Below are 14,773 nucleotides of genomic sequence, written 5' to 3'. Positions count from 1 at the left end.
ACATTTATATGGTATTTTACAGTTTGCAAAGTTTGCTATTCCATTATCTCATTTGAAGTGGATCCCTTACCCAAATGAAATATTACCTTTGATGCTCAGTAGACCTATCTGGCAAACAAAGCATCTAACCTTCCTGGACTCAATTTCTTCATCTGTAAGCTGAGAGAGCTGAACTAGATGGTCTATAAAACCTTCTCTAAATCTAAAACTATGATCCCAAGATCCCAAAATAGTCCAATTTTGTTTGTGTTTTGATAAGGTGGACGAATTTGTTTTTTATTTTTAAGAGAAATGCCCATGGATCCATACAGCAGGGTTCAATTAGATTCACTCCCTGACATCTAACACCGAAAAACAGGGGAAAACATTATTAATTGGAGATATTGAAGGAGACACTCCTACTTTGAGAATCACAAATCAAATTAAATTCTCTCTCTCAGATACCTAGAGGAACATGGAAAGACCATGGTACAGATTTGACTTAAGGTTTGTTTATGGCTATTTTTTCTTTTTTTTTTTTTTGCATTTATAGAAATATTTGGTTATTTTCTAATTCAAACCAATTCATGATATTCAATTCATTTGTACAAGAATCATGCATATAATTAAGGATCACAGGTTCTAAAATCCTAAACCCACTTTGCAGTAGTTTGGGGTGTTAGAGATTTTCTTTATCTGTTTTGAAAGAATAACTATGATGTTTCCAAATCTCGAACCATCCTTTACAAAACTTCCCTCTGAAGCTTTGAGATCTAATGATCTAGGGGCCAGTATAGAAAATAAAGTGATTATCTATCCTAGCTACCTATTTCCTTCCTATTCAAATTGTTGACTTGGTTTCTTTTTCTTCTCTCCACTATAGAGATTATTATCCACCCTGCCCACCCCTCACACTTCACCAAATTGATTTTGAGCATTATGAAAATTGATGTCATAACAACCATATCCTGTCCTCCACCTCTAAGTGCTTCATCCTCTTGCCCTTTCAATGTTCCTGTGCTGCTAATCCCTAACCTTGTGTCATCCCCAAACATCTGTTTTTAGTGATTGTACTCTCAAGCCAGTAAAAGCTATTGGAAAAAGTCATGATACCTTACTGACTGGGCCTGTAGAAAGGAAAATAAAGGAAGGAAGGAAGGAAGGAAGGAAGGAAGGAAGGAAGGAAGGAAGGAAGGAAGGAAGGAAGGAAGGAAGGAAGGAAGGAAGGAAGGAAGGAAGGAAGGAAGGAAGGAAGGAAGGAAGGGAGGGGGGGGGGAAGGAGGAAAGAAGGAAGGGCATGCTTTCTAACTGCAACTAGGCCCTCACCAGTGCAAGGCAATTCTTTTATTCATTTCTACTTCACTCTCTATTACAATCCCTCTTGTGAGTGACTACTCCAAGCTTTCCCCTCTCTTTTAAAGTATCCAATACCAACTTCATCCATGGTGTGTCTCAGCAAATGGCATGGCCTTCTGCTTTGATGAAAAGACTAAAGTCATCTGTCCTAAGATCTCTCATCTCAACTGATAGTTCTCCACTCAATTTCCAGTCCTTTACACTACAAAAAGAGCTGCTACAAACATTTTTACACATGAGTTTTTCACCTTCTTTAATGATCTCTTTGGGATATAGATCCAGTAGTAATGCTGCTCAATCAAAGTGTATGCACAGTTTTATAGCCTTTGGCATAGTTCCAAAATGCTCTCCAGAGTGTCTGGATCAGTTAACAACTTCACCAACAATGCATCAGTGTCTCAGTTTTCCCACATCCCCTCCAACATTTGTCATTATCTTTTCCTGTCATCTTAGTCAATCTTACAAGTTGAGATGGTACCTCAGAGTTATTTTAATTTGCATTTCTCTAATCAATAGTGATTTAGAGTATTTATTCATATAATTATAGATGGCTTTAGTTTCTTCATCTGAAAATTATTTGTTCATAGTTTCTGAATATTTATCAATTGGGAAATGGTTTGTATTCTTATAAATTTGACTCAGTTCTCAAAATACTTTAGAAATGAAGTCTTTATTGGAAATACTGGCTGTAAAAATTGTTTCCCAGCTTTCTAATTCCCTTCTAATCTTGGCTGCATTAGTTTTGTTTGTGCAAAAACTTTTCTTAATTTAAAATAATCAGAATTACCCATTTCTTGTTTGGTCATAAATTTCTCCCTTCTCCAAAGATTCTCCAAAGGTAAACTATCCTTTGCTCTCCTAATTTGCTTATAGTATCTTCCTTTATGTCTAAATCACAAATCTTTTTCTATCTTATCTTGGTAAATGATGTGAGATATTGATTTATGCTTTGATTTTTTTCCCAATTTTCCCAGTACTGGTCAAAAGTAAGTTCTTATCCCAGAAGCTGGAGTCTGGGTTTATCAAACAGTAGATTACTACAGTCATTGACCATTGTGTCTTAAGTACCTAGCCTACTCCTCTGATCCACTACTCCCTTTCTTAGCCAATACCAATGGCTTTGATGATTGCCACTTTATAATAATAGTTTTAGGTCTGGCACAGCTAGGCATTTGGGGTTAGGGTGGTTCTTACAGGTTAATTTTGCTATTTTTTTTCTACATAAAATAATTTTTGACAATTTGGTTGGTATAGTACTGAATAAATAGGATAATTTAAGTAGAAATATCATTTTTATTATATTAGCTCAGCTTACCCTCTATCACTTAGACTATTTTAATAGCCTCCAAACAAGTCTTTCTGACTTTATTCTCTCTCCCTTTGTATGTATACAGATACACAGCTACCAAAAAACATCATAAGATTGAGCATGAAAGGACTTTAGAGATCATGTTCCCATGGATTTAGAACTATGAATAAGGAAAATTGGAGGTCATCAAATCTAACCGCCCAATCTTACAGAGGAGGAAACTCAGATCCAGAGAGGTAAGTTAAGTGTCCAAGGTCATGAAATCAGTATTATAACTGAAATAACATGAAACCAGGATTATAACCAAAGTCCTCTGTTTCCAAATCCCTTGTGCTTTCCACTATACCTCATCTGGAAAAATCCCTTCATTCTACTGATAAAGAAATCAAGGATTATTAATTTGCTATAAATAATGCAAATAAGTAGTAAAGCAAATTTGATCTAAAACCAGTATTCTTTCCACTACACCAATTCCCTTGATAAAAGCTGACTATGTACCTTCCTATGTTAATAGGATAAAATGCAGACTTTGTTAAGAAACTCCAAAATCTAATACCACTTATTATCAATCTTATTTCATACTAGACTTTTTTTACATTAAAATTTCAGCCAAACCCTATTATTTGCTGTTCCCAAATTTGTACTTCATTCTCCTGTCTCCTTAGATCCTCATACAAGTCTAATATAGAGCCTCTGCAGCTGATCCCAAAAAGACTGGAGTCACTTCATGTTTCAGGTTTAATGTTGAGGAATGGTGATTTCTTTTACATTAAAGGGATTAAATTTACCATCCTCAGATTCAAACCTTGCACCTGGCTACTAGGGAGATGGTTTTACTTATAGTTCAAATCTAGGACCTAAAAGGTACTCAGTGCACAGCATGAATCTGGTATGTAATGAGATGTTAATTTCTATACAGAAAGAGGAATGGAAGTATAAAATAATTGTGGCTGTTGTTCAGTCATTTAATTGTGTCCAAGTTCACGTTCATGGTTTCCATGATGCTATCTATAATCATGGTATTAATAATTAGAATGATATTCAAGTATCTTATAACTACAATTACAATCAGTTATAAAGCTAACATTTAAGACTCAGGGCAGAAAATAGTTTGGGTTTTTTGGGAGGAAGAAAGTGAGTAATATGGGAAATGGGAAGAAAATACAAGAATGAGTGAGAAACTCTTCAAGGCCTTTCATTTCATATCAAAACACAAAGTCCTTTCAGTTCTGGGACATCACAAGGCCAGGAGCAGTCAGAAAATTAATCACTATCAAACACTTAAGGAATGATTCACCATGTTTTTGAAGTCCCCTGAAGGTTTTAGTAGATCTCTGACACATGTTCCCCAGAATGGTGCCTTCAGGTTCTTTCATTCCTGCTATTCCAGAAATATGGGTCATCCTCATCTCTACTTACTCAAATCCTTCTCTTTTCAAAGCTTGTTTCAGTTTCTAATTCCTTCAAGAAGTCTTCCTTCATTTTCTACTAACTTTGATTTCTGGTTTTCAAAATTTCTCAATTTTTTTGAGATCTCTATTGCCTACATCTCTTTTATTCCTATCACACTCTACCCAGTACCATATTTATCTATATATCCATCTTAATTTCCATATTAGACTAGTAGAGCTTTGAATGAAAGGACTATATAGTTTTTGTATTCCCTGGAACCTAGTACAATGCCAATATAGATTTTGTTGCTTTGTTTCATTTTGGTCTGCACTGGTTATTCTGTCAGGAAGTCCTGATGAAGAAATTCCTTTTACCATGAAGATTGGCAACTTGTTCTGCAATTTACAATCTTAGCAAGTTTTCCATTGAGAGAGGTTAAGTGTTTTTCCCAGAACTAATGTAAATCACATTTGAATTCATTCCTGACTCCAATACTGGGTCTTTGTCCACTATGCAACAGTAATTCTATATAGTACATGCTTAATAAATATTCATTTGATTATCAATTAGTTCCTCTTATTCTTTATATTTGAGTTTCAAAGTATTGATGGTAGTGTCCTTTTTTTATTTAATATAAGCTTCTTATTTCTGATTTTTTTTCCTCTCCTGTTCTGATAATACTTCTTTGGAACCTTTAAAATTTCATGGAAAGTTTTCCCTTCTTCCACCTTTCTTCATTTTCCTTCCTTTCCTTTTTTATTCCATCTTTCCTTTTTATCTTTTCTGCTTTCCCTTCTCCTCTTTCTCTTTTTTTATTTTTATTTATTTTTATTTTTTTCTTGAAAAAAGATGTTTTTTAATTAATTTTATAATTATAACATTTTTGACAGTACATATACATAGGTAATTTTTTACAACATTATCCCTTGTACTCCCTTCTGTTCTGAATTTTTCCCCTCCTTCCCTCCACCCCCTCCCCTAGATGGCAGGCATTCCCATACATATTAAATATCTTATACTATATCCTAAGTACAATATATATGTGCAAAACCGAATTTTGTTGTTGTTGTTGTTGCAAAGGAAGAATTGGATTCGGAGTATATACAGGGTATACACAGTTTGATAACTTTGGGGGCATAATTCCAGATTGCTCTCCAGAATGGTTGGATTCTTTCACAACTCCATCAACAATGCATCAGTGTCCCAGTTTTCCCACAACCCCTCCAATATTCATCATTATTTGTTCCTTCATTTTAGCCAATCTGACAGGTGTGTAGTGGTATCTCAGAGTTGTCTTAATTTGCATTTCTCTGATCAATAGTGATTTGGAACACTCTTTTATATGAGTGGAAATAGTTTTAATTTCATCATCTGAGAATTGTCTGTTCATATCCTTTGACCATTTATCGATTGGAGACTGGCTTGATTTCTTATAAATTAGAGTCAATTCTCTGTATATTTTCTTCCCAGAAAAACAAAAAAATTCTCACAGTTTACACTCATTTCCCAGTGTTCCTTTTCTGGATGTAGCTGATTCTGTCCATCATTGATCAATTGGATTTGAATTAGCTCTTCTCTATGTTGAAGATATCCACTTCCATCAGAATACATCCTTATACAGTATCATTGTTGAAGTGTATAATGATCTCCTGGTTCTGCTCATTTCACTCAGCATCAGTTGATGTAAGTCTCTCCAAGCCTCTCTGTATTCCTCCTGTTGGCCATTTCTTACAGAACAATAATATTTCATAACATTCATATACCATAATTTACCCAACCATTCTCCAATTGATTGACATCCATTCATTTTCCAGTTTCTAGCCACTACAAAAAGGGCTGCCACAAACATTTTGGCACATACAGGTCCCTTTCCCTTTTGTAGTATTTCCTTGGGATATAAGCCAAGGAGTAGCACTGCTGGATCAAAGAGTATGCACAGTTTGATAACTTTGGGGGCATAATTCCAGATTGCTCTCCAGAATGATTGGATTCTTTCACAACTCCATCAACAATGCATCAGTGTCCCAGTTTTCCCACAGCCCCTCCAATATTCATCATTATTTGTTCCTGTCATCTTAGCCAATCTGACAGGTGTGTAATGATATCTCAGAGTTGTCTTAATTTGCATTTCTCTGATCAATAGTGATTTGGAACACTCTTTCATATGAGTGGAAATAGTTTTAATTTCATCATCTGAGAATTGTCTGTTCATATCCTTTGATCATTTATCGATTGGAGAATGGCTTGATTTCTTATAAATTAGAGTCAATTCTCTGTATATTTTGGAGATGAGGCCTTGATCAGAACCTTTAACTGTAAAAATGTTTTCCCAGTTTGTTACTTCCCTTCTAATCTTGTTTGCATTAGTTTTAGTTTTGTTTGTACAAAATCTCTTCTTTTTTTTAAAACAATGTGAATAGTTAATTGCTCCTAGTGATGCCCTCTAGAGTTAAACAGTGACATTTCAACTACCTGCAAAAGCTATCATCATTCTCCCCATTTCTATCAGTCTTTTCTTCTCCAAGCTAAAAAATTCCAGGTCTTTCAAATAATTCTTATGTGATATGGTCTTAAGGTATCTCACCATCTTATTGCCTTTTTTCTGGACACTCCCAGGCTTGTCAATACCCTTTCTATATAGCATTCTTTCAACCATCACTGATAGAGCTTGTGCAATCACATCTCACGATTTTTTCAGAACATCTACCTCATGGGGTTATTGTGACAATCAAATGAGACAGCATATATAAATAAAGAAACTTATAAACTTTTAAATGTCACATCATCTCATTTTTATCGTCTCATTTATCTGTATATGATGATTTGAACTCTACAAGAGCAGCTGCCTCTTCTCATCTTGTTGCTTTTCCTAGATTTTTCTATGCTCTTTGATCAGCTCTCTTCTTTTCAGCTTCTTTTCTCTACACCCCAGGCAAGAAACTATACAATTATATGAGAATGAAACTACACAATTATATGACAATGACATAGTAATGTATGTTGTTGCATGGTTTTCTGAAAAGCCTGTTTAGAGTGACAAGAGTTTCCTGTTCTACAAGAACTTCTGGGATGAATAAAAAACATTTTGGTAGAAATGAGATTTTCACCAATCCAAAAAGCTCTAAGTGGACGGTCACCTTAATTAAAAAGAACACATAACAAAAAATAAGAAGAAGAATGGAAAGAGTTGTATGCCTAAGGAAAAATTTCTGGCAAAGATGTTGAGATGAAAGGTTTTAGCAAGTACAGATCTATGAAAAATTCCCAAGCAAAGGCAAGAAAGGGTGCCAAATTCAGCATTAATTGATGGATGAGAAAGGAAAACAAAAAACTTTCTCACTATCGTCTAATATTATACCAGAAGACTATTAAAGGCTTTTAAGTTGCAACCAAGTACACCAGAATAGGACCTAAAGCCATTGTAATTTCCATTAAATTGAGACTGAAATAAAGTCTGTCCAGATTATAGCAGAACACAAAAGTGACTCCCAGTAAGCAATTACTCAAGGGAAAACATTAAACAAAGGCACCTGGGAAGCCCATCCTTCCAGGTCTTTCAGAAGGCTTAAAACCAGCAAGTGTTCTAATATCTTGCCAAGACTGCACTAGTGACAGCCATCTCCTAGTAGGTAACTGTTCAGAAGGACAGAGATAAAAGAGACACCCAGTGAATGGCTTCCAGAAGTCCTGAATCCAATATAATTTGGTAAATTCAGTCAGAGCCTTGCAGAACCATAAGAATGAACAAAACTGGCACCACAATGGGCCAACAAAAGACAGAAGGAGGCAGGCAGAAAGCCAGAGATTGAGGCAGAGAATTTTACTAGACTCAGTTCAAGGCGTAGCTTCACGTTCCTAATTAGGGTTAGAGAAGAAAGAGGGTCCAGTACCCAGTCATTTCATTCAAAACAGTGGTAGCAAGCTGGCAACAGCATCTAAACTTCAGTAGGGATAGGAACCAGAGACTGACCTAAGCACAGAGTCTTAATCCAGGAAATGAGGTTGGATAAGCAAAAGAAAAATAATATTATGAAGAAATACTATGTGTTAAGAGAAGGCAAAGAAAACCAGAAGAGTTAAGAATTAATTAACAACAAGACCTGTGTTAGGTCCTGGGGATACTCATACAAAAAAAAGGGAAGACCATAAATAGGTATATAAGTATATAAAGAAATACCAATAGGAACAAAATAGCTAAACCCAGTGCTTGTTGAGAAGAAGAGTATTTAAAGTGCCTCTTAAGTAGAGATAAGATAGAGATGAAAATTCCAAGGATGGAGAAAAGCCCTTTCCAAGGCAAGGAAAAGAGAAAGGAAAAAATGGATATAAATAAGAGAGAAAGCCAATTTGATTGAATTGAGAATAGAGGAAGAGGAATGAGCAAAGATGCTATAAAAATAAATTGAGGCTAGATTATGAAAAAGGTAAACGGCATAATTGATCTTTTTTATTATAATAGTTTTTATTTACCAGATATATACATGGATAATTTTACAACATTGACAATTGCCAAACCTTTTGTTCCAATTTTTCCCTTCCTTCCCCCCCCCAAGATGGCAAGTTGACCAATACATGTTAAATATGTTAGAGTATAAATTAAATACAATATATGTATACATGTCCAAACAGTTGTTTTGCTGTACAAAAAGAATCAGACTTTGAAATAGTGTACAATTAGCCTGTGAAGGAAATAAAAAATGCAGGCGGATAAAAATAGAAGGATTGGGAATTCTATGTAGTGGTTCATAGTCATCTCCCAGAGTTCTTTCAATGGGTATAGCTGGTTCAATTCATTACTGCTCTATTGGAACTGATTTTGTTCATCTCATTGTTGAAGAGAGCCACGTCCATCAGAATTGATCATCATACAGTATTGTTGTTGAAGTATATAATGATCTTCTGGTCCTGCTCATTTCACTCAGCATCAGTTCATGTAACTCTCTCCAGGCCTTTCTTAAATCATCCTGTTGGTCATTTCTTACAGAACAATAATATTCCATAACATTCATATACCACAATTTATTCAGCCAATCTCAAATTGATTGGCATCCACTTAGTTTCCTGTTTCAGGCCACCACAAAGAGGGCTGCCACAAGCATTCTCAGCATAATTGATCTTAAAGGGAATAGGAAATCACTGAAGTTGATTGATTAAGGGACTTAACAAAGTCAGATCTACTTCTAAGGAAAATTATTCTATTGGATAGGATAGGGGGCAACTAGGTGGTGCAGTGGATAGAGCACCAGCTCTGAAGTCAGGAGGAACTGAGTTCAAATCTGGTCTCAGACACTTAACACTTCCTATCTGTGTGACCCTGGCCAAGTAACTTAACCCCAACTGCCTCAGCAAAAATAATAATAATAATAATAATAATAATATGGATTATAATTGGGAGAGATTTGAAATAGAGAGATAAATTGAGCCTATTAAAATAATCTAGGAAAGAGATTATGAAGGCATGAACTAAGGTGGTAGCCATAAGCAAATGATCAGATATATAAGGTGAAGAATCACCATATATATATGTGTGTGTGTATGTGTGTGTGTGTGTGTGTGTGTGTGTGTGTGTGTGTATAAGGTGAGGAATCAAGGATAATCATAAAATTATGAACACAGCTGAATAGAAGAATGGTAATAACTTTGACAGAAATAAAAAAGTTTGAAAATGGGACACTTTGAAGGATAATGAACATATTGCATTTAAGATGTCTCTGGGACATTGCATTTGAAATATCTAATAGTAATACATAATAATAAATAATAATAATACAAAATTAAAGTTCAGGGAAAGATATGTGTGTATATGTATGTACGTATATATGAATGCATGTATGTATTTGTATATATGTGTATGTGTATATATGTAGGTATTTATATATATATATATAGAGAGAGAGAGTATAGTATAGGATAATACAGTATAGATTAGAATAGTATAGTATGATATAGTTGTTTATCTTATATTATATTTTATTTATTTATATTCTATTATATTGTACATCATGCCATTTATTATATTCTAATCTAATATATCATATTATGTTGTAGTATCTCATATCATATATCATATCATATTATATTATACTGTGCCACATATCATATCATGCTATATTATATTATAATTGTTCCTATAGAAGTGGTAGTTAAACTAGTTAAGTGAGAGTTAAGCTAATGAGTAGAGAGATAGACAGATAAAAACAGAGACAGTCATAGAGAGGCAAAGACAGACAGAAAGAAAAAAACAAAAACAGAGACAGAGAAAATGGAGAAGAGGAGAAGAGAAAATAGCATTCTATTCTATTGAACAGAACCTTGGGGAACAACTGCAGGGAAGTAAAGAATAACTTTAGAAGAAATGGAGTGGATATTTTTAAATGGTTTCTTTTCAAAGATTCTATGGAAAAGTCCCTAAATTATACATACTATTTGCTTCTAACAATATTACTACTTGGGTGAATATCCCAAAGAGATCACAGGTTAAAAAGATATCATAAAAATAAAAACATTTATGCCACATCCTTTGTGTTAGGAAAAAAATTGGTAATAAAGTGGAACTAAAACTTAAAGTGACCTCAAAGCCATCCAGTCCAGTTTCCTCCTTTCACATATGAGGAAACTGAAACTTAGGAGCTTAAGTGAGTGGTTCAAAATGACATATCTAGTAAGCATTATAAGTGGATTTTGACCCTGTTTCAAGAGGCAACACTCTTTCCAATGTACTATATTGCCATAAATTAGGTGATAGCTGAACAAATTGTTATATATGAATGTAATAGACTATCACTGGAATGTAAAAAAAAATGGATATAAAGAAACTTTGGAAAAGAAATGCACTGATACAGAATGAAACAAACAGAACTAGAACAATTTACATAATTCAAAGGACAACAATACTGAAAGATATCAGAATTAATCAATGCAATGTCCAGTCAACTCAAAAGAATGACAAGAGCTGTATGCAGAAATAAACTATGGATATGTAATGCAGTGTATATAATCAGATATGGCCAATGTATTTGGATTTCTTTTTTGCTCACTTATACTTCTGCACTATAAGCAAGGCATTTGAACATAACATTGATATTAACAATTATTTTTAATCTATTTTTAAGAAGAAAGAAAGAGGTAGCATAATATAGTAGATATAGAGCTGCCCTCAGAATCAAGACAAACAAGTTCTTGTCCTATCTTTGACATATGGCTGTATGACCCTAAGTAAGTCAATTAACTGTTCATGAGCTCATAAACAGCTCACTAAGACTAAAAATATTGCAGAACAGTTACTTGTTTGCATTGAAAAGGAACATCTCCTTACTGGAGAATTCCTTACAACAATTAAGTCAAATTAAAGGGAATGAAAATAGAATCCTTGGAAGGAAGGAGGGAAGGAAGGAAAGGAAAGGAAGGAAGGAAGGAAGGAAGGAAGGAAGGAAGGAAGGAAGGAAGGAAGGAAGGAAGGAAGGAAGGAAGGAAGGAAGGAAGGAAGGAAGGAAGGAAGGAAAGGAAGGAAGGAAGGAAGGAAGGAAGGAAAGGAAAGGAAGGAAGGAAGGAAAGGGAAGGAAGGAAGGAAGGAAGGAAGGAAGGAAGGAAGGAAGGAAGGAAGGAAGGAAGGAAGGAAGGAAAGAAGGAAGGAAGGAAGGAAGGAAGGAAGGAAGGAAGGAAGGAAGGAAGGAAGGAAGGAAGGAAAGAAGGAAGGAAGGAAGGAAAGGAAGGAAGGAAGGAAAGGAAGGAAGGAAGGAAGGAGGAAAGGAAGGAAGGAAGAAAGGAAGGAAGGAAGGAAGGAAGGAAGGAAGGAGGGAAGGAGGGAAGGAAAGGAAAGGAAGGTAGGGAAGGAAGGAAGGAAGGAAGGAAGGAAGGAAGGAAGGAAGGAAGGAAGGAAGGAAGGAAGGAAGGAAGGAAGGAAGGAAGGAAGGAAGGAAGGAAGGAAAAGGAAAGAGGGAGGAAAGAAATAACCAAGGGAGAATGTACAGTATCTTCATCTTAGGACACCTCTGTTGCTCAACCAAATTGTGATAGTTGTTTTTCTCTGTAGTTATAATAATAGCCAGCTTCAGCACAAATAAATCAGCCACATGGAAATCTGTATCTATTGTTAAGATCATCTGGAACACTCAATTACACTATGGCCACAACACCTAAAGTGTATAATTACCTCTTCATCATAGAGATATCATTTTAATCAGCATCACCAGGTAAAAAGGTTAATCATAGAAGAAGTCTCCAAGACAATGTTTTTCCAAGACATCAACTTAATTATTCACGCAAACTTAATATCTTTAATGAAAAACTCATGAATATGAAGGGGAACAGTGTGACATATAAATCAGTCCAGAGATTTTTCTGTCATTTCAGTCAAAACAGTAAATCCTGATAAATCCTGCAAACATCCTGTTTTTCAGGCTAACAATCTCTGTCACTTTAACCCACACAAAGAGAGGAACTGCTGTTCCAATTATATATAATCTGCCTGCAGTCTAAAATGTCAGTAGCCTAAGCAAATAAGACTGGGAGAAGACAAAGAAAATTCTTGAGTTAAAAATAATTTGCTTAGCCTTTTTCAGTTTCTTTTTTTTCCCCCAATGTACATACAAAGCTCTTCCTACTTCCACTTCATAAAGTCTTCAGTAATGGAATCTTAATGAATGGCTTCACAGAAGAAATGGGTTTTCTGGAAAACAATAAGGGAAGCAGGCTCATAGATGGAATAATTCCTATGTGTAGTACTACATAAGAGGAAACAAAGATGATCTCACCTCCAGTGTAGTAAGAAAAGAGCTGTGAGAGGTTAGAAGTCTCCCAGGGGTAGATTCATCAAATATCTCTCCTTTCTAAAAGGGGAATGGCTGGTCACTTTGAAGAGGCAAGTAAAGATGCTATCAGAAGGAGACTCCATGTATTTTCCCTTTATGTCTACATAGTGAAAAGATGGGACTAGAAATGTAAAAGTTAGGCAGCTGCCTGGGGGAGGAAGAGGAGAAGTTAAACAAGGAATGGTTTTTAATACTATATTTTATATCTGTACATATTTTTAATACCAGAAAATTCTATTTCCCAAGGCATGTGGGTATTTATTTTGTAACAATTTGCATGTGTTACAGTGACAATCCAATTCCTCCCATATGGCCAGAAGCACAATTTTCAAATGCAGAAGGAGCTACCATTTTCTATCTTTACCCAAGGTATACAAACATCTTATCTGGGCTGTGGTATAAAGGGTTATGATTTTCAATTTCATAAAAATTTTCACCATCACAAAATTTCAGTGGTAACTCCACTACCTCCCAAGATTTATAAAAGAATTCAATTCCTCTTTTTATTCTTGATTTTTGCAGGTATTTTTTCTTCTCACTCCTAGTGTCCTCCATTGACCTTCAAGGATCTCTCAAATATACCTTGTTATGAAGAAGGGGAAATAATTCTGGATATAATAGCTAACATTTAGATAAAGCATTAAAATTTGCAAGGCTCTTTACAAATATTAGCTCATTTTATCTTCACAACAATGCTACCCTCATTTTTCAGATATAAGTGATTTGCCCAGAGTCACAGAGTTAATATATGTCTGAATATAGATTTGACTTGGTAATATGCTTTGTACCATGGAAAGAATACTGGCTCTGGAGTCAAAAGACCCGAATTCAAATTCCATCCATAATCTTATCTTTGTCACCTCAGGGTAAATCATTTAATTTCTCTGGACTTCAGTTTCTTTATCTGTAGAAATGAAGCATAGTGAACTAAGTGACCTCAGATCTTTTCTACTTTTAGAGCTATGTTTTTGTAGATTCCCTTAATGAGGAGCCATTTTCCCTCATCTCCAGTTCTCAATATTCTATTTGTTGTTTATATAGTGGGGAGACCCCACCCTTCATAAAGGGGCCACCAACCTTTCCCAGTATAATGAAGATGATATAAATTTACAATCCCTGAATAGATCCCAAGCCCTATTCCTAATGTAAAAACACAGTAATGCTCTTAATATCTCTGAGTTTTATTTTCCTCAGTGATAACAGCATTTATGTCCCAAGGCATTTGTGAAGATTGTGAGAGGATATGCCAAAAATGCTGTGCAAACTTCAAAGAGCTATAGAAATATGAACTATTATTATACTGTGTATCATTATTTTCATTTCATACTTTATATATAGTCGTATTATTTTTTCACAGAATTCAGATCTAGAAGGGATCTCATAATTTAACTACAAAGATCAACTGCATTCAGCTGCCAAGTGATTTTCCTAAAATACTTGTCTAATCCTCTCTGTCTCTCTGTGTGTGTCTCTGTCTCTTTGTCTCTTTCTTCCTCTGTCTTTATCTCTGTCTGTCTTCCTCCTTCCCCTCCCTTTCTCTCTCTATCTGTCTATCTGTCTATCTCTCTCTCAGTCTGTCTCTCACTGTCTCTCTGTCTATCTCTCTATCTCTCTATCTGTCTCTCTCTGTCTCTCTCTGTCTCTCTGTCTCTATCTCTCTCTCTGTCTCTCTCTGTCTCTCTGTCTCTCTCAGTCTATCTGTCTCTCTCTCTATCTCTCTGTTTCTGCCTATCTCTCTCGGTCTTTGTCTCTCTGTCTGTCTGTCCATCGGTCTGTCTGTCTGTCTGTCTCTTTCTCTCTCTCTCTTTCTCTCTCTCTCTCTCTCTCTCTCTCTCTCTCTCTCTCTCTCTCTCTCTCTCTCTCTCTCACACACACAGTATATGAAGTGTTCAGGGAGAATTAGTACCTCTGGTATGAGGGCTTGCCA

The sequence above is a fragment of the Sminthopsis crassicaudata genome, chromosome 4 (genome assembly GCF_048593235.1).
Source record: "Sminthopsis crassicaudata isolate SCR6 chromosome 4, ASM4859323v1, whole genome shotgun sequence".
NCBI lineage: Eukaryota > Metazoa > Chordata > Mammalia > Dasyuromorphia > Dasyuridae > Sminthopsis > Sminthopsis crassicaudata.
This window is presented reverse-complemented; position numbering follows the sequence as displayed.